At 36.8% G+C, this 21,560-nt stretch overlaps 1 pseudogene; it reads left to right on the top strand.

Moving 5' to 3' along the window:
• Positions 1–19,329: 19,329 nt before the first annotated feature.
• LOC128589705 (thyroid hormone receptor-associated protein 3-like) lies at positions 19,330–21,225 on the top strand (annotated as a pseudogene).
• The last annotated feature ends 335 nt before the right edge of the window (positions 21,226–21,560 follow it).

The raw sequence follows: 21,560 nt of genomic DNA, 5'->3' as shown, positions 1-21,560 counted from the left end.
CCAGAGATACTCAAAACAAGGATTTAGATTAGGATTTAGATTTTATGCAATCTTTGCAGCTGCACATGCAGTCTACTGTTTACTGACATCGATAGGCTTGAAGTTGGGAAGGAAATACAGATGTATGTAGAAGGAAACGGGAGAAGCTGGAGTCCGTGAGAACAAGCAGTAACTCCTGAAAATGAACTGGTACCCATGCCCGTCTCTCACAACCTCCAGTCACGGTAATGAGGACAGTACGCACAATAACCTGGGTCTCCTCCCTCCATAACAGCTCAGGCTCCTGTGCCAGAGATCCAAGAAGGTGAAGGAGGAGATGAGAAGGGGTAGAAAGATGACTGCTGATTCATTTCCGCTTTCTTAATTCTTAGCTAGTGTATTCCTTGGCCTACTGGGAAGCATATAGTAAGGCAATTCTTGGAAAGTAATTCCAGCTTAGCTAAATTGACATACCACAAGGCCACCCTTTCCCTAGACAACTTGGCACCATACTTGAAGCTTACTCTTTTAGCCATTCTCAAAACTTGCAAATAGATATAGAAGCCAAATCATACTTCCACTTAACGTGATGCAACTATGTCACATATAACCAAAAACATGCTAATCCTTTCTTCTGAAAAGAATATCAATCCCTTCATTGATCTTCAAATAATGCTCATTTTTCTTCCAGCTGAATTACTCCCTGATTTTGATATTTTGTAATTTAAATAATAAGATATAAAGTAGACAAGTATGAATAAATCCTACATTGGATAGGGAGAACTTGTGAGAAGAGAGAAGTGATTCATCTATACATATGTATTCATAGAAAATATGGAATAAATACTCATAAACTATTGCAGAACATGGTTTCTGCTGGTATTTATTATTTTCTTTTTCTGTTTTCCATTCTACATTCTCTTTGCCCTTAGCAAGCTCTTTAGCTGATCATGGTTCTGTGCCAAGAGGGTGACCCAAATTTTCATCTCTTCAAGGTCTGACTCTTTAGCAATGCTACCTGCATTGGGTTATTGTTGTTTTTTGACTTTTTTTCTAGAGTATAAGAGGAGACATATAAGGAGATATTCCCATTTCAGACATTTTCTTATGCACTTCCAGTCTACAAAGCATCCCAGTTTCCATCGAAAGTGAGGCTCAGTCACCTAGCAGGTGAGTAAAACTTCTCCCTTGCCCATTGATCTACTATCATGAGAAGTCTAGGCTGCCCAGGTATTCAACATTTGTATCACTTTGAACCCCATATTTTATATCAAATTTTTGTTCTAGTTGCCACTGCTGCCTGTAATATTGGACCTCAATTTAATGGTGTAAAATAACAAATGTTTTTCCCAGCATTTGTGCATCAGGAAGTTGGGAAGGGCAGTTCTCACTGGCCTTGGTTATAGTAGGATGTTAGTAGAAGTAAAAGAGAGCCACCTGTGTTGGCCATAGAGGGTAGCACACTAACATCTCTGGCAATCAATGCTGGAATTCAGCTGAGCTATCAACTCCTGTGCCTATCCATAATCTTTCCAGTGCCTCAGGCACTGGGTGGTCATATTTTTCACATGATGGCTGTCAGCTCGCAGAGTAAACATCCTAACAGAACCAGACAGAAGCTGCTCAGTCTTTCATGACCTGGATTTGGAAGTCACCTATTATAAATTCCACTGTACTCTATTGGTCAAAGCAGTCACAAGCCTACCTTGTTTAAAGGAAAAGACATGTAGACTCTAACCTTTAATGGAAGAATGTTGAAGCATCCATGAGTATGTTCTAAAAACTATCGTAATGGTGTTTGATTCCCTTCACATTCTCTACACTCCCGTTTATCTAGACGACATGCAGTTATATTATCACCCCATGGGTTTTCTTTTTTGGGGGGCAATGTATTTTTTTATTGTTGTTTACATTTCCTTTTTTTTCTTTTTTTAAAATTTATTTATTATTAAATCATAGCTGTGTACATTAATGCAATCATGGCACAATATACTGGTTTTATATACCATTTGACACATTTTCATCACACTGGCTAACATATCCTTCTTGGCATTTTCTTAGTTATTGTGTTAAGACATTTATATTCTACATTTAGTAAGCCCACGGGTTTTCTTAAGCTAAGTATGGGTAGTACTGCTTGCACTGCTTTCTCCTCTTAGAATTTCTTAAGCTTCCATATCTTTCTGAAAAGATTATGCTATTTTAAGAGTAAGCTTAAATTCTAACTCATTTATATCTTCAATTATTCATTCATTCAATAGAGCTTTATTGAGGCTATTTAGATTTCATACAGAATATCTAAATACCTTATCCTACAGGTGATGTTCTTCCTTTTCCTGAGCCATCAACTTATTTGTTAATTTCCAACTACTTTCTATATCTACTGTCTTCGGTGGTAACTGTTCTGGTTTATTTTACTTCCCATCTGCCCCAACTGTACGATTTAAAAAAAAAATGGAACATATCTTGTATTTCTACCATTACATTTATGGTACTTTATTAAATAGGTGTTTTTATATATACAAATATGTGGTGGGTTAGATGGATGGAAAAATGGATAGTCTTACCAATGGATGTGCACACTGATAAAGAAATACAAATGACTTAAATTTCAATAATCTTCGTAGAAATTAAGATTTTCCTTTAACATTTTAATGGTGCAGAAACAGGTAAAGTTTAAAAGTAGCTTTGCTTTTACTATTGTAGTTTAAAATCCTCAATTAGAAGATAAAATATATGTACCAATAACACAAAGTTACATGCTGCAATGCCTCCTTTCCTAACACTCAGACCTCTTTCAGGAGCATACCAAAATGGGATAGAGAGACTCAGCTACAAGATGAAATGAGAATTCTATGAAAGTTGAAAGTCTGTCATGGAAAATACATTGACAGAAAAAAATTTGCAAATTAAACTGATTAGTTGACTACAATAGCTAGATAAAATATTTCACATTTGTTCCATATTTGTTTCATTGATTAAATCAATGTATACTAACTGAGTGCATATTTTGTGCATGGCATTGTGATAAAAGCTCCCCCAGATAATATATGTATATCTGGACAAGTATGCATATGTGTATTTTATAAATGTTATTTATCTCAGATTCTGTTAGATAAACTTATAAATTTCAGAGAACATAATAATAAAAATATGTTTCTTTGAATTAATTTCAAATATCACATACAATGAATCAGCTAACGTTAAGATAACATACAAAATTTGGTCTGCCAAAAAAAACAAACCATAAGCCCAAAAGTCAACAAGCCAAAAAACCTTTAAAAAGGTAATACTAGTCCAACCATATTGTAGTAAAAGAAAGTATCTATAAGCTCTCATTAGATAATCAGTTTCTAATAGACTGTATTTGTGTCTCCTACTTTATTTATATCCTTTCCGACTCCAGAGCATTCTTACATGAACATTGAAGGCATTCAGTGGACACTTTGAACTAAGATTGAATGAATGAATTTATACATAAATGAACACACATGTTTAGAAAGCATATTTCTTTAAGTAGGTAAATTTGCTCTGTGAAATCTTATTTGTATTGTTACTTTTCTTAGCAATTCTTTCTTCAGAGATGCGATAAAGTCTGTGGCGTGAATAATTAGTGATTCCAGAACAGTCAAATTCAAATTAATAAAGACTTTACATTTCCTACCTATGCTCATGTACACGATCAACTGTATTGTCTGCTCTGGAATTCTACTAAGAACCGTGCCAATCCTCTGCTTGTTCTGGCTTGTTCCTAGAAGAGCTCCCTACACATGGTGGCATTTAATTCCTCTTGACAATGATTATTCATAAAGTCAGAAATGAAATTAGGTGACCTTGAACACACATGCCATTGAACTCCCTACAGTGACACTTCTCAGACCTGACATAAAACCCCAAGCTGGGGCTCAAGAAAGAAGAGAGAATTTGAGTGATTTACTTGAGCTTTAAGGAGACTGTGCTGTTTTAAACCATCACACTTAATTTAATACAATTAAGCATGACTGACACTTTCTTTGCAGGAAGGAATTAGAAACAAGCTGGCACTAGAAAGAATAACTTCCCCTACCCCAGATAGACAGCTTTCCCCTGGGTGAAGTCGAGCTAATTAGCAGGGCAGGATGTAGACAATAAAGGAGAACTCTAATGTCAGCTGCTGCCATGGACTTTATCACAAACCCAGTGATAGCCCTCAGTGGACAGCTGCAGAAATTTGTTCTATGGGGGTGGGGGCATTTTTTAATTGGATGAGATTTGTCACAGCCATATCTCAAACTGACACTCAAAATGTCAATCACTTACTTTCAGGTGATGAAATCGATCTATTGTATTTCTGTGCAGCACATGGAATAGCTTAAAGCTCAGTAAACATTTTCTTTGCACTTTTTTTCTGACATGGCCAAAATTAAATAGTGATTTATTGTCAGCACATTACAAGGAAGCTTATGAGCTTCAAGTATATTATTTCTGTATTGGGCTTCTCTAACCCACTTAAAGTAAATCTCGAAAAGTCGAGTTTGATAACATTTCAGCTATCATTCCATACTCCTTTGCTAATTTTACTAGGCACACTTCCTTCTCTTCTGTATACATTTATTTTGTATTATTTTTACATTGTTAAAGGTAAACTTTGGTATTTATAGAAGCTTCTTGAATCAAGTATGCCTATTCAAACATCAAATATTTGGAAAAAATTATTGACAGATATTCAATTACTCACAGAAAAAAAAAATCTGGAGTTTATTTTATTACTGCTTTCAAAACTGGTCCTTCTTCCCACCTTGTTCTTTTCCTTTCACTTCATTTCTCTCACAGATCTTCCTGTGTGGCTCTGTACGTTGCACTGACTTTCTATTTGTTTTCTTCTTACAAGCAGTGTGCATTCACTGGAAAAAGATGGAAATAGAAAAAAAGAGATACATTAAAGTTGGGGATGCTGTGTGTCCCAGCAGTTATGTATATAGACTCTCAAAGGTCACTGTGAATCTTAAAATCATTCATTTTTCTGGTTGTTTATAATCTTCAGGTCCCAGTGGTTTTGAATAGCTAAGCTTTCTTTCTCCAGAAAATGTACATATTCAGATATCATAGAAATTTTTTATATATTTATAACATTAAAGAAACATGGATCTCTTGAAAGCCAAGATCATTTTCCCAAAATACCTATAATTTTACCAATGAAGAAAATTAAGCCCAAGTAAGTTAAATGAAATGCACAGGATTGCACATTTGTTAGTAGCCAAGAATTGAAACCAGATAACTCGTTCTCCTATAACATGAATCCCGAACTAGAGATTTGAAAATGCCTTCTAAAGACATTTTTTTTTCTCATTTAAACCTGTGCTTTTTACCTTTTGCAGGAGGTGACTACTGCTTCCAGCTAAGTAGTAGTATAATCTCATCTAATCTTTCCACCTCTGGAAAAGGACTACATCCACTAAGGTCCTATGGCTTCACTGGCAGAGCCTCCACTGCTGCCCTGCCCACTGCCATGCTGGCCCACGCAACGTGCTTTGACCAATGGGAATAAATGCATTCTCCACTTCTGGGCTGAAACTTTCAGAACAAGTGAAAAATAAGGCCCTACCTCTTGTTCTTTTCTCTCTGCTAAAAGAATAATATGTCCCAAATAGGGACTGCTTCTTCAATGTGGCCTTGGGTTTAAATGACATACCAATTTGACCTACAACTCTTTAACTATAGCAGCTGACAGGTCACATGAGTGATAAATGGTTTTGCAAATTATGGGCATTCCGGGGATTGTTACCACACAAAAGCTAATATTCCCAAATCCTGTTTCTTTCCCCCAAATTTTGTCTATGTCAGTAAATAAAATACTGTCTATCTAGTTCACTGCAGTCAAAGTGACCTTTCTAATATGTAAATCATACAGTTCCTGGCTTAAAATGTTTTGAGGGTTACCCATTATATTTCAGATAATTTCCAAAGCCTTAATGCTGGTCAACAAGACCAGATGTGATTGGCCTCCATTTCTCATCACACCCCTTCCAGTTCACTCTGTTCCTTGTCATACTTTTCTTCTCGTTCATGGACTATATCAAGTTTGTGGCCTCTGCCTGGCTTCCTGGGAGTCACATCTCTGGTTATCCCTCATCACTAGATCACTGCTCAAATATCATTTACCCAATAGAGTTTTAATGGCCACCTAACTAATGTTGCTTTGGGTTCCTGCTAGTCGCTTTCCTGCTAGTTACATAAATACTTTATGCTATTTTATGTTCATCAAAAGATTTCTTGCTATCCTTGTTTTTTATATGTCTTTGCCACTGTAATGCATATACCATGAAAAGGAGGTCTTCTCAGTCTTGTTTATCATCGTATCTTCAGCATCTAGGTGGGTAGAAGGCACATGGCAAGCAATCAACAAGCATTTTTGCTTGAATGAATGAATAATAATAATGCATTTCATCTCTAATATATTAAATATCAATTGCAATACTTCAGAATATCTCCCTGACTGATTGTTGGTTTAGTTGTTCATATTATATCATGAGACACATCCTATTAGTAAAAAACTGAGTTTCATTTTCTTTGCAGGGACATACTCTATTTGCATGTGATTGCAACTGATGGTTTAAATTAATAATCTGTGACTTGCAGTTAAACTAGTGGATGTTTTCTTTGTAATTTTTGTGTACTCAGATGCTTTTTATTGTCCTTTTTAAAGAACATATCACAGTGTATTTTGTACTATACTTACATGACAATTTGTCTTGCCCATCAACCCATCAGATTCAAGAGACATTGGATAAGGTTTGGGCTTTGAGGGAACAGGTAGAATTTAGATAGGCAAAGAAGAAATGTGCAGAAGTGCAGAGACAGTAAAATATTTTAGTCACTTTTGTGTTCTCTACAGTATCTACCAAGAGGCCTCACTCCAAGAAGACATTCAATATATGTTTGTTAAATTGAACTGAAATCTAAACCCAGGAGAAAAAATGTCCAATGATTGCACATCCTTGAGTTTTCATGGAAATGTTTTATTCTTGCAGATAAAGAATCTGGCAAGTGCTACGAGGGCCTGACAAATGTCGATATTAATACTTCTATAAATGATACAGTAATTCATGCTAGACTTGATGACTGGATTTCCCATAACTGCTGTATTCTGTGCAATACAAAGTTTCTTAAAATCTTGTTGAAATAGATGTTTGTAATAGAATTTGTAACAGTGCTCAATCCTTTTCATTTTATGTCCTGGCCTTTAGGAACCAATAGCATATGTTAAACACATTAGATTATGATGTTCATGCTTATGTTCTAAATAATGTTCTAAATATTATATTGGAATAACAGATGCAAATACATACAAGGTGCAAACATATGGGCTGATAGTTGGGCCAACAGATGTGTTTATTTTGCCTTGCATAATATTTAAAATGTGTTCCCACAAATATTGAACACTGAAGAAATTGTATAAGAAAATATCAATTTCTTAATTATATTTTAAAAAATGAAAGCAAGGCCTGGCAACTCTGAATATGCATTCATTCCTATATTGCAATAATTTTTCCATTTTCAAAAAGACATTATCACCAAATGATTTACTAAATTCTTATTCATTTTCTCCCTGATTATGGAACTCCTACAGTTAATATTCTATATACACCATTATATTTAATAATAACAAAATAAAACCTCTTTGGTAACTTTTAAAGATACCAATGCAATAAAAATACTTATTGTGTGTTTGATATCTGCAAAGTATTATGGTGTATGCTAATCAGAGATATAAATAAAAAGGCAAAATCTCTGCTCTGGTTGGGGAGGGAAGTATCTATAATCTACTGAACTTAAGACTTATATGGCTATATAAAAATATACTTAACCACATAAAGAAGACAAAGATGAAGTTGGTAATGACTGCTACTTATCAGTGCTATGGAAGTGCAGGGAAATAGCACAGGGGCCTAAGCAGTTGGAACCACAGAGGTGGGATGTGATCTTGAGGGAATGGGTGGAATTCAGATAAGCAATGAATATATAGTTTCTATATATTCATAAAAGTCCAGCATTTTACAGAATAAAAGGCAGTTTGGCCAGATGGTAAAATGTAAGTTCTATATGAAATAACAGAGTTGTGGCTGGAGAGGTTTTGCAATACAAAATTCTGAATGAGAATTCAGACCCTTGAGAGAAGGGTCTTGAATGAGACAGGAGTCTATATGGGGGGGGGGGAGGTAGGGGAAGCTTATTTTTGGTGATTCTCTCTGAAAAGGTCTAGAAATAAAGCTGACTGCAAACATAGTCTTTAAAAATTCACTTCAAGCCTATGCTGCAGAAGGCAGACTTGGGTATATTAATAGATCAGGTTGGATTTCTACATGAATGATGTTGGCAGCAAAATGGAATCAATACCCAAAGTCAGCCAGAGGCTAAATCCGAAGCTCTAAAGGACTCAGATGGAAAGGAAAATAAGAGCCCAGGCTTGTTGTATTATTGTGAAATCTGCCAACTTGGTCTTGAACATATGCCTAATTGGTTTATGCTATAAGAGACTAATTGGAGATTTAAAAAGAAGTTAACACAAACTTAAAAATCTTCATTCAAATAGCTGTTTTGTTCTAAAACATATAAGGAATATAATCCTGGGTGTAAAATGCTATCTATGGAGATAATGTGGCTTGGTAATTAAGAACTCAGTTTATATACTCAGATACTGCTTCCTGGCTGTACCATCCTACCTTCTAGAACTTTGACTATAGCAAGACACGCAGTCTCTGTGTTTTAGATTCTTCAGCAATAAAATAGGGGTAAAACCAGCCTCCAGATTATTGTGGAATTTAACGTGGGTAAGGCACATAAATGCTTAATGCCGTGTCTGTCATATAGCCAATCCTATTATTTCTACTGTCCATTGCAATAGTTACCTACTGTTTCTATATTAATTCTCCTCCCTCTTCTACTTATTCAGGACACTATTATAATGCAAACTCGTTACTTTCTAACTCTCCCATTTAAAAAATGTAACGACTCCTCAAGTTCCTACAAATAAAAAAAAAAAAAATCCTCTGTTCCTTACCCTTGACTTCCTGTGTAAAAATCCATCTTTGCTAGGCATTTTCCTAGAACATTCTCTTTGCTTGAATCAAATTTAATAGATTTCGTATTTCCTCAATCCATCTGTATTTGCTATGGCAGTGCTGATAACTTCATGGAGATCTGTCTGAAAGCTCACTACCACTCCTGACCCCACTTTATGATTCAGTTATCCCTTTTTTGTTTTCACTTATTTCCTTCATCATGATCTGGTCATTTATCCAGCTGAAGATCTAGGTTACTGCCATTGCCAACTTAATTTTTCTTATAGCTGCAGCTCCTAAAGCCCCATTTCTTTAAAGCTGGAGTGAACATCTGATTCTTCCTTACCTAAGGGTTTTAACCTCACTTTATAAACTTCGTCCCAAAGTCTGACTATTGCCCATCTCCTTAAGAAATTTCAAAAAGATTTAATTCCCCTGTTGTCCTGCTTAGCTCTAGCTGACATGATCACCTAGCAAGTTGCAATTCCAATAACACTCTCCATTTGACGGAATTTTTCTGGACATTTCTTTTCCCTAAACAGTTGCCTTCAAATTACAAGGTGGCACTTAAAACAAAAATAATCCAGCCTTGCTGCTTATGGCAGATTTATTTTGAGGTTTAATGAACACAGGGAAATATCACTGTTTTAACAAAAATGTTTCCTTGTATATTTTTGCCTAAGATCCAACAAACACTGAGTACCTACAACATTCCAGACATGGCTTGGGTTGCAAGAGAATCAGATAAAATCGTCAAAATAGTCTCTGTCTCAGGTAGACCAGAGTTCTCTCTTCCCAGGCAACTAATTCCTTTGAGTGCAGTATTTCTCAAACATTTCTGATTAGTGCACAGAGTAACTTTTACATTACAATCTGGCTCTCTCTCACACACAGCCTTATATAATTGCAGCAAATTTGGTCAAACATGCAAAAAAGCAATCCGAATGCCCTGGATTAGTCACCGTAGTTGAAATGTGTGCTAACTTTTTTTGTCTTTTTCACCTTATTCCTGAGTATCTATCTGGCAAAGCCTCTTCTGTAGAGTAGGTACTAAATAAATACATGCAGAATTAATAAGCCTGTTGGCAGGATTTTTAAAATTCGCTATTCATTACTAAGACATTTTTAGTTTAATTTATAGGCCAATGAAAATATTTAATTACTGAGACATAATCATTCACACTTTGTAAAACATAGTGGGCAAGACTTCAAATAATAAAGAATAAATTAAATATGAGTAAAATTTTTCATATGTGTAGACATCACACCTATTAAAGGACTGACTTTTTTAAATGTTTCAGATTATATTACATACTCCTTGGCTGTAAATCTGCTCTCTGTAGCATCTACCTCCATCTCGCCTTCTAGTTTTTAGCCACTCTTCCCTTCCCAAGAAATCACAAATGGATACTGGGAGGAAAAAAACTTTTACCAAATATCCTAGTGATAATAGTAAGATTTTTTCTTATATGAAATAATTAATATATAAAAGCTATCTTTCTCAGCTTCTACATTTCCCAGACTCTATAAAATATCAGATTTCAGTTTTCTGGACATAAATGCACAAATACCCTATTCTCATATCTTCAGGAAGCCAATATTTCTGAATGACTTTGCATGCCCCACTCTGCCTTGATGGGGGCCATCCTTCTTGATATTTATAGTAGCAGTTTTCAAATCCATAGCTATCCACAATTCTCAAGTTCATTATTTGGATCCATTTATTGGTAGTCATAAAGATATATCTCCCTTTTTGGAGCATTTCAACATCATTTTGCAATAAGAAAACTCTATAAATCTCTTAAGCTAAAGGATCAAGTCTGATATCTAGGGAATACTAAAATTTAGAAAATAATTTATACAGAGAAAATGAGCCTGTGGAATCATATTTTTGTTAAAACTCAATCAAACTTCTTTAATAACAATGAAATTATCGTTTTTCTGCCATCATTATATTCCATCAACTAACAAACACAAAAATGTTTAATATCTCAACTATTTTTAAGTGGATGAATTGCATGTAATCAAGAAATCAACTCTGCAACCTAAATCCATGATGTTCCTCAAGAAGAAGCAGAGCAGTGCTAGCCAATGCAGCATTCAGAGAATGTGGTATGGAGGGCAGTTATTTCAACAATGTCACTGCTTATGTTAAAAGTGTATCAAAGTTGATAATATTAATTTGCAAGTTGGTTTTTAGTTACATGTGTTTATAATAGCTTAAAATAGCTAGGTGCTATTTGAAGTGATGGGGAGTCAGAATAACAAAATACCTCTGATACCAGGAGTTTACGTCTAGTGAGGAAGTAGCAAAGATTCAGATGCTACATGACTAGCTGTTCCTCAGTACCTTCAGGGGATTGTTTCCAGTAGTATTATCTTCCCCCAATACCAAAATCCACAGAGGCTCAAGTCCCTTACACAAAATGATGTAGTATTTGGGCATAACCTACACACATCTTCCTGTATACTTTAATTCATCTGTAGATTATTTATAATGCCTAATGCAATGTAAACACTCTGTATTTTAATTAATGTATTGTTATTTTTTATTTAGTATTTTTTCCCCAAATCTTTTTGACTTATCATTGGTTGAATCCTCAGATGCTGAATCCATGGATACAGAGGACTGTACTATAATAAAGTATTCCCAGTAGTGGCAGGCAAGATTATTTTAAGTAGTACATAATTTTAAAATTTGTTTCTTTGCTCATTTAAATATTTCAAAGCCAACTTTTTTAAATGAAAAAAAGTACAATCATGGTATTGATACAAAATTTTCTACCAAAAGGAACATATGTAAAATAATTGATTTAATTTGATATAATAAGTAAATAATTATAGTGATACACAAAAAATTGTTAATGTTTCTAACTAATGAGTCAAGTTTAGGAAACCTGGACTTGCAAGCAACGAGTGTTCCTCTCAATACTTAGATTTCATAAGCCAACTCTTGTACTTGAAGAGACTTAAAATGAATTAAAAACATAATCTAAAGTGAAAATTGTTACCTATTTGGTAATAGTCCTTTTGCTGATTGGTGTTCAGATAAGTTTTTGTTTTCAATCTTAGCTAGCTGCATAAAATTTTAGACAAAAATAAAAATTAACAAAACACCTCCTAGAGAATATAGCCCTCCAAATAATGCCTAATCTAGTATCCCACATAAAACAGATCTATCCTCAAATTATACTACAGGTTGGAAAAGTAGAGCAGGATAGATGTATTGTTTGGGGTATTAGATGAGGTAGCAGGCTCTGAGATCTACAGGATTGAAATACTGAGAAGTGAGAACTTAGCAATGAGTCAAGGAGGCAGAAAAAATAACCCAGTCAGCCACCGTACAGCAGAATCTTCTCCTCACCTCAGTATTCACCAGGGACTATCACGTATACTATAGCTAGATGCTTGATGACCAATAGTGATATAAGATATTAAGACAATGCACAAATCATACCCAATATAGTCTGATCACAGGAAGCAAAAAATGGAATTTACAAGTCTGTTAATTGTATAACTAAAATTGTAGAAGTAAGCAATCTCACCCTGTTATTGTGAAATAAAATCAAAAGAAAAATTAGTTCTTTGCATCCACCATTTTAAAAATGTCTTCACTCATAGATGCTGTGAAATCATTTTCATACAAGCGATGTGGGCATGTTCTCATAAATTCCAATTCAGTAAACTTTCATTCTGAACATTATCAATGGCATTCATATGTGTTAAGATTCATCTTGTGGGATTTAAACTATAATGATGATTGCCAATTAGAATCCAGATGTGCCATTCAACATATTTTCTCTCCTTTATGTCATGGGAGTTTTCTTTCACATGAGTTTGATAAAAATGTCTTCTTATGTGTTCAAAGAAATAGTTTAATATGCCAATATTTAATTATAAAAATTTCAATTATATAAAAAAGAGAGGATATAATATAATAAATTTCCATGCATTTGTTACCTATAACTCAGGTTCAACAATTTTCAACTTTTGCCACTTGTGTTTCATTTTTCCACTATCCGTAACTGCTAAATACCACTTTACTGATAAATAACTCAGTGTATATTTCTAACAAATAAGACATTCTTAACATAACTACAGTGACATTATTATACCTAAAAAATTAATGATGTTTGCCTAATATCATTATACAATGATTAAAATTCTCTTTTCTTTCTTTCTTTCCTTCTTTCTTCCTTTTTTTTTTTTTTTAATAAGAGGAAGGGCTTTACTTACTGGTCAGGAGCTTACAGCATAGAAGAATTCCAAATGGCCGCATTCCCCAATGGGCTTGGTCTTTTCCCTTTTATTTCCAGTCAAAAAGTTCCAACCCATAGGTACCTTTTTCATTGGCCAGTTTGAATCAAGTGGGAGGTGCTGTTCCAGCCTCTCAGAACTACAGGATTTCACAGAAGTGGAAATTTCTAAATTCTAGGAGGTTCAGTCTATAAATTCCCAAGAGCTGAGTCACTGTGGACAGGACCCTGCAGGTGTAGTCTTGTGGTCTCCTTGAGAAGACCTGTTCTCCTAGACCTCATTCTTCTTGGCTATCCTATCTTAGTCCCCCCTTTTCTATAAAATCTAAGGCACAGAAGTATTTCTGATCTGTCCTATATTTTCTTTTCCAATTCCCTCTGCTGCAGCACTATTGCATGGCATTATAGGCAGTAAACTTCAGAGTCACCTGGTAGGGCTTTCCTATTTCTCTGTTCTGGGTCAGCATTTAGGTTTCAGGGACTATGATTCCTCTCGGATTCTCTACCCAGGGCTTAATTGTACCATGGTCATGGGCTAATATACATACGAGTTTTCACTTTTCCCTGTGTCACATGCCTCCTCTCCTTTCCCCAAATTCTGAAGTCCAATTAAGGCAGGTCCTGCAAGGAGTTTCCTCAGGCTTCAGCTGTGCATTGACCAGCTGGGATCCCAGTATATGACTGGAGCAGGGCATGTTGACCATCTTAAAAGTTACCTTTGCTTTCCATAGGGCAGTGAAACTCTCTTCAGCCAGCTGTGAGGAATCCAGGCAAGGATCCTCTCCACTTTTGCTGTCATGTGTGTGGTAAGGATGATGGTATAAAGTCCTTTATACCTTGGTTTGAGCAGGACCTGGTTATGATCCATGATCAAGACTTGATCCCCTTGATCCTCCAGAGAGAAAGGATTTACAGACACAAAAGACTAAACAGAATATGGTTAATTACCCAAGTGGAGATCTTTCTTGTTACTCTTCCTAGGGATTCTATCTGTTCAATTCAATCTCTCCCCCACCTTAGTAATTTCATACAAAGGCTTGCCAGTCTGTACATTTCACACAGTCTTTCACAGAAATTCTCAGGGCTTTCATCTGGCTTCTGCATGACATCAGTCACCTTGCATATGTTTGTGGATTTCTAGCTTCCTTACACTGACAGGGATAAAGTCAAGGTTGGGTTCAGTGTAAGAGAACAAAACCATTTAGCAGCTACCTACAAACATTTACCAGTTCTGGATTTCGAGGCTAAGGTTTACACAATGAGAACATTAGTATTCCTACTTACAGACTTAGCACAGTTCTTAAAATAATACATAGTTTTAAGAGTTCCTACAGAACTGATCCAAAGCTCTGGACAATTCAAGTGAATATTCCTGAACATCAGTTGGGTGTGGGACCACTAATGAGGCCATGTCACAGTCACACCATTTACTAGGAAATTCTCATTCAGTTTCCATTTCTTCCTATATAGACACAGCAGATAACATTTAATACTGTACAAATTTTCTAGTGTGGTCAACAGGCAACCCTTGTTGAGCTCCAAGGTTTCAGAACAAATTTGACTACTGTATGTAATTCTATACTCTTTGGCCAGTCTCTTAATTCCATTTAACAGATCAGTTTAGTATAACAGTTATGTCTTATTTTATGATCTGACATTACAGACAAGACTGGGATTTAATTCAGATAGGCCACAGTCTTTTTTCTCCTTGAACCATTTTTCTCTCTCCAATTTCTCTCTTTACTAAAGACAAATTATAGCAGAACTAAGTTAGTTGCCAAAATAAACTATACCTTTCGTATACTGGGTCTGATTATTTGTATAAATGCAGCAAGAATAATTATTATTTTTTTTTCTTAGCACCTTCATTTTATTTTTTTTATTTTTTATTTTTTTTTATTAAATCATAGCTGTGTACATCAATATGATCATGGGGCACCATACACTTGTTTCATAGAATATTTGACACATTTCCATTAGATCTCCCATTCAATCCTGTAATTCCTCTGCTGGGCATATACCCAGAAGACCAAAAACCACACCATAACAAAGATATTTGTACCAGAATCTTTATTGCAGCCCTATTCATAATTGCTAAGTCATGGAAGAAACCCAAGTGCCCAACGATCCACGAATGGATTAACAAATTGTGGTATATGTACACCATGGAATACTATGCAGCCTTGAAGAAAGATGGAGACCTCACCTCCTTCATGTTTACATGGATGGAGCTGGAACATATTCTTCTCAATAAAGTGTCTCAAGAATGGAAGACAAAATATCCAATGGATTGAAAGAATAATTATTGACCATCTAGGCTCTTCTTCCCTTTAAAATTGGCTTTGCTGGAACTTTTTATAAGGAATCTCAGGTTAGACTTGAAAGTCTTCCATGAGCCCAGGTTTCACCTGTGCCACTAGATATCTGTATATATTGGGTAAATTTCTCTTCTCTTGAGGTCCCCAAGCACATTTCAATTCCCCGATCTGTCAGAAAGCAACTTTACCACAGATTGGGAAATAATATTGATGGGTATCTCACCAGTTTTTCTAAAGACCAACCTTATAAAGTCAACCTTAACACAGTCTAGACATACCTGGAAATGCTATTCTAGTCAAAGCCTTGGTAAAATAACCGGTGCCTTCATCATGTCCTAGAGAACAAAACAGATTCTTACTGAATTTGTGCAAATAACTGTATTGATTATATGCATGTTCTAATATTACAAAATATTTGTCTGTCTAAAATGTATTACTGACAATAATACATTGTCACACCATTCATCACCTTTTTAATTCATCTCAAAAAGAGTGTTTTTGTAACTGGCTGAGTCAGTTTTTTAGTTTGTCCAAAAAAAAGATAAGAGATGATGATGAATATCCTTGAATTTAAATTTCTGATGTCTTTAGAAATTAAATACCTTTGGCCTAAAAGCAAAGCTCTAGAACTTTAATTAGAATGTTAACATGTCTATAAGTATTGCTAATGTACCTTCAAACAGAACAGAAATCAATTACATGGAACCGGTTGGTTATGGGTTTTTGTGTGAAACCTTGCTGATTCTCTGTGTTCTATTTTTCAGAAATCAAGAAAAACCATATTATGTGTTTTGAGCTATTTGTAGCTTTTCAAGCAATGTATGTAATTATGGGCAGAATTCCAGAATTTGAAAGCCATTTGAAAGTATTCTTATCTGACATATACAATTAGGTCTCACAGGATATGTCCTGTAACATGTTTGTGCCTAGAGATGGGAGTGTTATTCTAATTTTATAATATTAGAACATACATATAACCATAACCCACACAAAATTTATCACTATTTTATATTTGACAATGTTTCCTATATAATTTTAACAAATCAAATAAGTCTAATTTGTCTTTCTCAGATTTTCAGTGGTCTTAATATTTCAAAAAGACTAAATGTAGAGGGTTTGTTGTTGTTGTTATTGTTGTTGGCAGTTGTCATTGTTGTTTAACTGTCCCAAGCCAGGTTTGAACCCACCAGCCTCAGTGCACATGGCCAATGCTACCACCACTGTGTTACAGGTGCCAAGACCCAAATTTACAGTTTTGATTTTGGAAGGTTTGTCAAATGTGAAAGGCTTAACACATTTGTTCAAATAAGCTTACAAGTCAAAAGATTTTAAATTCCATACTTAGTCAACTGGATCACATGTGAATTCCTTCACAAATTCCCTTTCATGAGCTTCATTTAACCTGCATAGACAATCTACAACCATTCTAAACTTTCTTTAACTTTTGCCCTGCCTTTCACTTTTTTAAATAACCATTCTGTTTCAGGAAAAAATTTACAACACAAGATTCTTTTTTTTTATACAATGCCATTTTCCATTCTGTATATTTTCTCAAATCCACTTTTCATGAAACAGGATCACAGTTTATATGAAGTTAATTATTCACTTGGCTAAAGTGATAATTAGAATGCTTAAAAGGCAAGGATCTTTTTTCTTTGGCAAAGACTCAATTTTCCCAACAATTTAAACAAATTGTTACATTTTAAAATGAGAGACCTTTTATGGAACATAGCATTGATACAGGATTTTCCTACTCAGGGATGGACAGGGAACTCCCATTTTTCAGGCTCAAGTAATCTCAGAAATCAGACTACCATCTGATTCTGAACTACCATGCCAGTTCCTCCCGGTGTTTGACTCCTTGAAGACCCACACAAACACATTATAGGCCATACCCTGTGAGCCCTAGCAAGGTCATCAACAAAGCAGCCCCAAACATTTTGGATGGCTCCACCTGAGTAAGGAGCACATACCCTAATCCTCTCCTCAGACAAGAACTGCAAAGACCGAATAACCTTGCCCTATGGCAGGGACTACATTCATTCATTTGCTAGAATACCCATTCACTTTGTAAAAGTATTTTTCCATCTACCAAATCCTAGCCAAAATATTTCTCAAGGCCAATTATTTACCCCTATACAAAGCACCCATGCAAGAGTCCTCTGACTTGGGCCTCCTCGCCCCTGCCAGTAGCTCTGGTGCTCTCCACTCTCTCTGCATGTTCTTTAGTCCAACAAAATCCCGTTTTATCACTGATCTGTGGTCTGTGGGCTCAATTCTCAAACCCCCCATACTAAGGACTAAATGAAGAAATTCCAGTAACAAAACCATAATGCACTCATCCTTTCTGATGTCTTTTCATTTCCCCATATGTCTCACATGGCCACATGGCTGCCAAGGATTAGACCTGTGTCCCAGACAGAAAGCAGAAAACCTGGATATTCCAGTTTCTCTCAGAAGAGCCAGGGGACAAAGTTACAACAGGGAAGAAGAAGTCACTCACATGATCGTTTTGCCCTGGGGAGGCGGGGGTGTCTCATACACCTCTCACCAGACCTGCTGGTGATCTAATGCCCCAGGGGTTCATCAGACCCCCACTTCCACCCAAATGGAGGGAACCCCAGATCTATGATACCTTGCCTTAGATGTCTCCCTGTGCAGGAACTAGTTCCTGCATGCCAGTTACTCCCCGTGTTTGACTCCTTGAAGACCTGCAGAGGGCGTCCTTTCTCCACCCAGTTGAGGTATCTACACAGGGAGGCCAAGCTGCCTCCCTGGTGTGCTCAGTGGTTCATGTCACCCAGGCTGATCAGGGGCCCTGATGTGAGTGTCCAGAGGATTGGCGGCAACTACCAGCTGTATCTGAGCCTGTTCTGTCCTTGGGTGGTCTCAATTCCCAGTCAGGGAACCAAAAATGTTACAGGAAGATGAGTCCCAATGGAGAGAAAGAGAACCCAAATACCATGATTATAAGAGGAAGGGCTTTATTCACCAGCTGGCAGCTTACAGCATAGAAGATTTCCAAATGGCTGTGCTCCCCATGATTAATTTTCTATATATAGTTTATTTATTCAAAGCAGGATTCAAATGAGATCCACACACTTTGATCTGGGTTGCATGTCTTATGAGTCTTCTTAAGTTTATAATAGTTCTTTTCCATTTATTTTTTATGTCAATTATTTATTGAAGGAATTGTGTCTTGTAATATTTTTCACATTCCTCTTGGATTTGGATTTGGCTATTTTTCGTATTGCTTCTCTATCTCACATATTTCCTAAAAATGTACAGGAAATACACATTTAGAGCTAGAGGCTTGATTATTACACAGGTTTAAATATAGTGGAATTCTCCACAAGGGGTGCCATATACATTTTAAAGCATATTTTCTAGAGGGGATATAACATATAGGATTGTTCATCTGGGCAAAATTGATCAATTGGTTCAGTAGCTTCAACCTGATTCATCGATTAGTTTCTCCATCCATCTTTTACTTAATGTTTAAGTATTCCTTCATGATCATTGCCTAAATCCATTTTTTTAGTATAGGGTCTTAAAGATAAAGTTTTTATTCTAAGATTCCTTCTGCATTTATTATCTAAAATTCTTGTATAACATATAACTTTTAAAAAAATATTTGATTACTCTGAAATATATTTGGTACAAGGTAAGCATTAAAAATGTGAGGCTGGTAGGGTGGGGGTGAGGCTCAGTCCAGTTGTGCCGATGCGGGGCTGCAGCTGCGATTGCTGGGGCCAGCTCAGAAGTGTATCCTGACGTGTAAATTGGAGAAACCAATGACACTGCCAGTATTTTTTTGAGGTAGTGTCTGGGATCTAGTGCAAGTTGAATCATTTTTCTCATAAGGTATAATTGAAAAGTAACCCTCTCTTCAGAGATGTCAAAAACAAACAAATCCAAGTCTGGATCTTGCTTTTCTCGCTCAAGATCTGCATCAAGATCTCATTCTCATTCATTTTCCAAGTTTCGACCCGAAGCCCATCTGTCTCTTGTTCACGGAAGCGTAGGCTGAGTTCTAGGTCTCGGTCCAGATCATATTCTCCAGCTCATAACAGAGAGAAATCACCCAAGAGTATATCAGAATCGAGATTTCACAGGCCACAACAGAGACTATAGAAGGCCCTATTATTTCGTGGGCACAACAGAGGCTTTTATCCGTGGGGACAGTATAACTGAGGAGGAGATGGAAATTACCGCTCAAATTGGCAGAATTACAGGCAAGCTTACAGCCCTTGTCGGGGTCGTTCGAGATCCTGTTCCCCAAAGAGAAGGTCCCCTTTACCAAGGTCCAGGAGCCATTCTAGAAATTCTGGTAAGTCCTGTTCCTACAGGTCAAGGCGCTCCTTATCTTCTCGTCCTTCCTCCAACCACAGCCGGGTTGAATCTTCAAAGCGCAAGTCAAGAAAGGAGAAGTCCTCTTCCAAGGATAGCCAGCCATCTCAGGCCTCTGGGGATAACCAGGGAGATGAGGCCAAGGAGCAGACATTCTCTGGAGGCACCTCTCAAGACACAAAAACATCTGAGAGCTCAAAGCCATGGCCAGATGCCACCACATACAGTGCTGGTTCTGCATCACGGGCCTGGGCAGTTTCTGAGCTGAGTCCTCGAGCAAAGCCCAGCTCTCAAAAGCCCCCTCCAATCCGTGGTGGTGAGGCGGAGGTCACCTCGTCCTAGCCCTGTGCCACAACCTAGTCCTCCACTTTCCCCACATCCCAGATGGGCTCAGCTGTGCCAAGTGGTGCTTGGTATCGGTCTGGGACACACCAAGGGCAATTCGACCATGGTTCTGGGTCCTTGAGTCCATCCAAAAGAGCCCTATGGGTAAGAGTCCACCAGCCACTGGCTCCATGTATGGCTCATCTCAGAAGGAGGAGAGTACTGCTCCTGGAGGAGCAGCCTATACAAAGAGGTATCTGGAAGACCAGAAGACAGATAATGGAAAAGATAAGGAACAGAAGCAAACAAGTAGTGATAAAGAGAAAATGAAAGAGAAAGGGAGCTTCTCTGATACAGGCTTGGGTGATGCAAAAATGAAATCTGATCCATTTGCTTCCAAAACTGATTCTGAGAAGCCTTTTCGGGGAAGTCAGTCTCCCAAAAGATACAAGTTCCCAGATGACTTTGAAAAAAAAATGTCTGACTTCCATAAGGAGGAGAAGGATGATTACGATAAGGACAAAGCTAAGGGAAGGAAGGAATCTGAATTTGATGAAGAACCTAAATTTATGTCTAAAGTCATAGCAGGTGTAAATAAAAATCAGGAGGAGGAGAAGTCAGGCAAATGGGAAGGCCTGGTGTATGCACCTTCAGGGAAGGAAAACAGAGGAGCTTGAGGAGGAATCTTTTGCAGAGAGATCCAAAAAGGAGGATCAGGGAGGGACAAAGAGAAGCGAAAGTGGGCATAGAGGGTTTGTGCCTGAAAAAAACTTCCGAGTGACTGCTTACAAAGCAGTCCAGGAGAAAAGCTCGTCACCTCCCCCAAGAAAGACCTCTGAGAGCCAACACAAGCAGGGAACCAAAGGAGACTTTTCCACAGGGAAGCCTTCCTTTTCCATTACTTGAGAAGCCCAGGTCAATCTCAGGATGGATTCGTCTGAAAAGTTGGTATTTTGAAAAGGTCAATAAAATAGATAAATGTTTGGCTAACCTAACCAGGAAAAAAAGAGTAAAATCTCTAATTTCATCAATCAGAAATGACAAAGATGAAATAACAACAGACTCCTCAGAAATTAAAAAAAACCTTAATGAATATTACAAGAAACTTTATTCTCAGAAATATGAAAATCTGAAGGAAATTGACCAATACTTGGAAGCACATCACCTTCCAAGACTTAGCAGAATCAAGTGGAAATGTTGAACAGGCCAATATCAAGTACTGAAATAGCATCAACCATGTGAAAAGCTCCCTAAAAAGAAAAGCCCGGGACCAGATGGCTTCACGTCAGAAT

This window comes from Nycticebus coucang, chromosome 7 (assembly GCF_027406575.1).
Source record: "Nycticebus coucang isolate mNycCou1 chromosome 7, mNycCou1.pri, whole genome shotgun sequence".
Taxonomy (NCBI): domain Eukaryota; kingdom Metazoa; phylum Chordata; class Mammalia; order Primates; family Lorisidae; genus Nycticebus; species Nycticebus coucang.
Note: the sequence above shows the minus strand (reverse complement) of the source record. Positions and strands in the feature narration are given on the sequence as shown.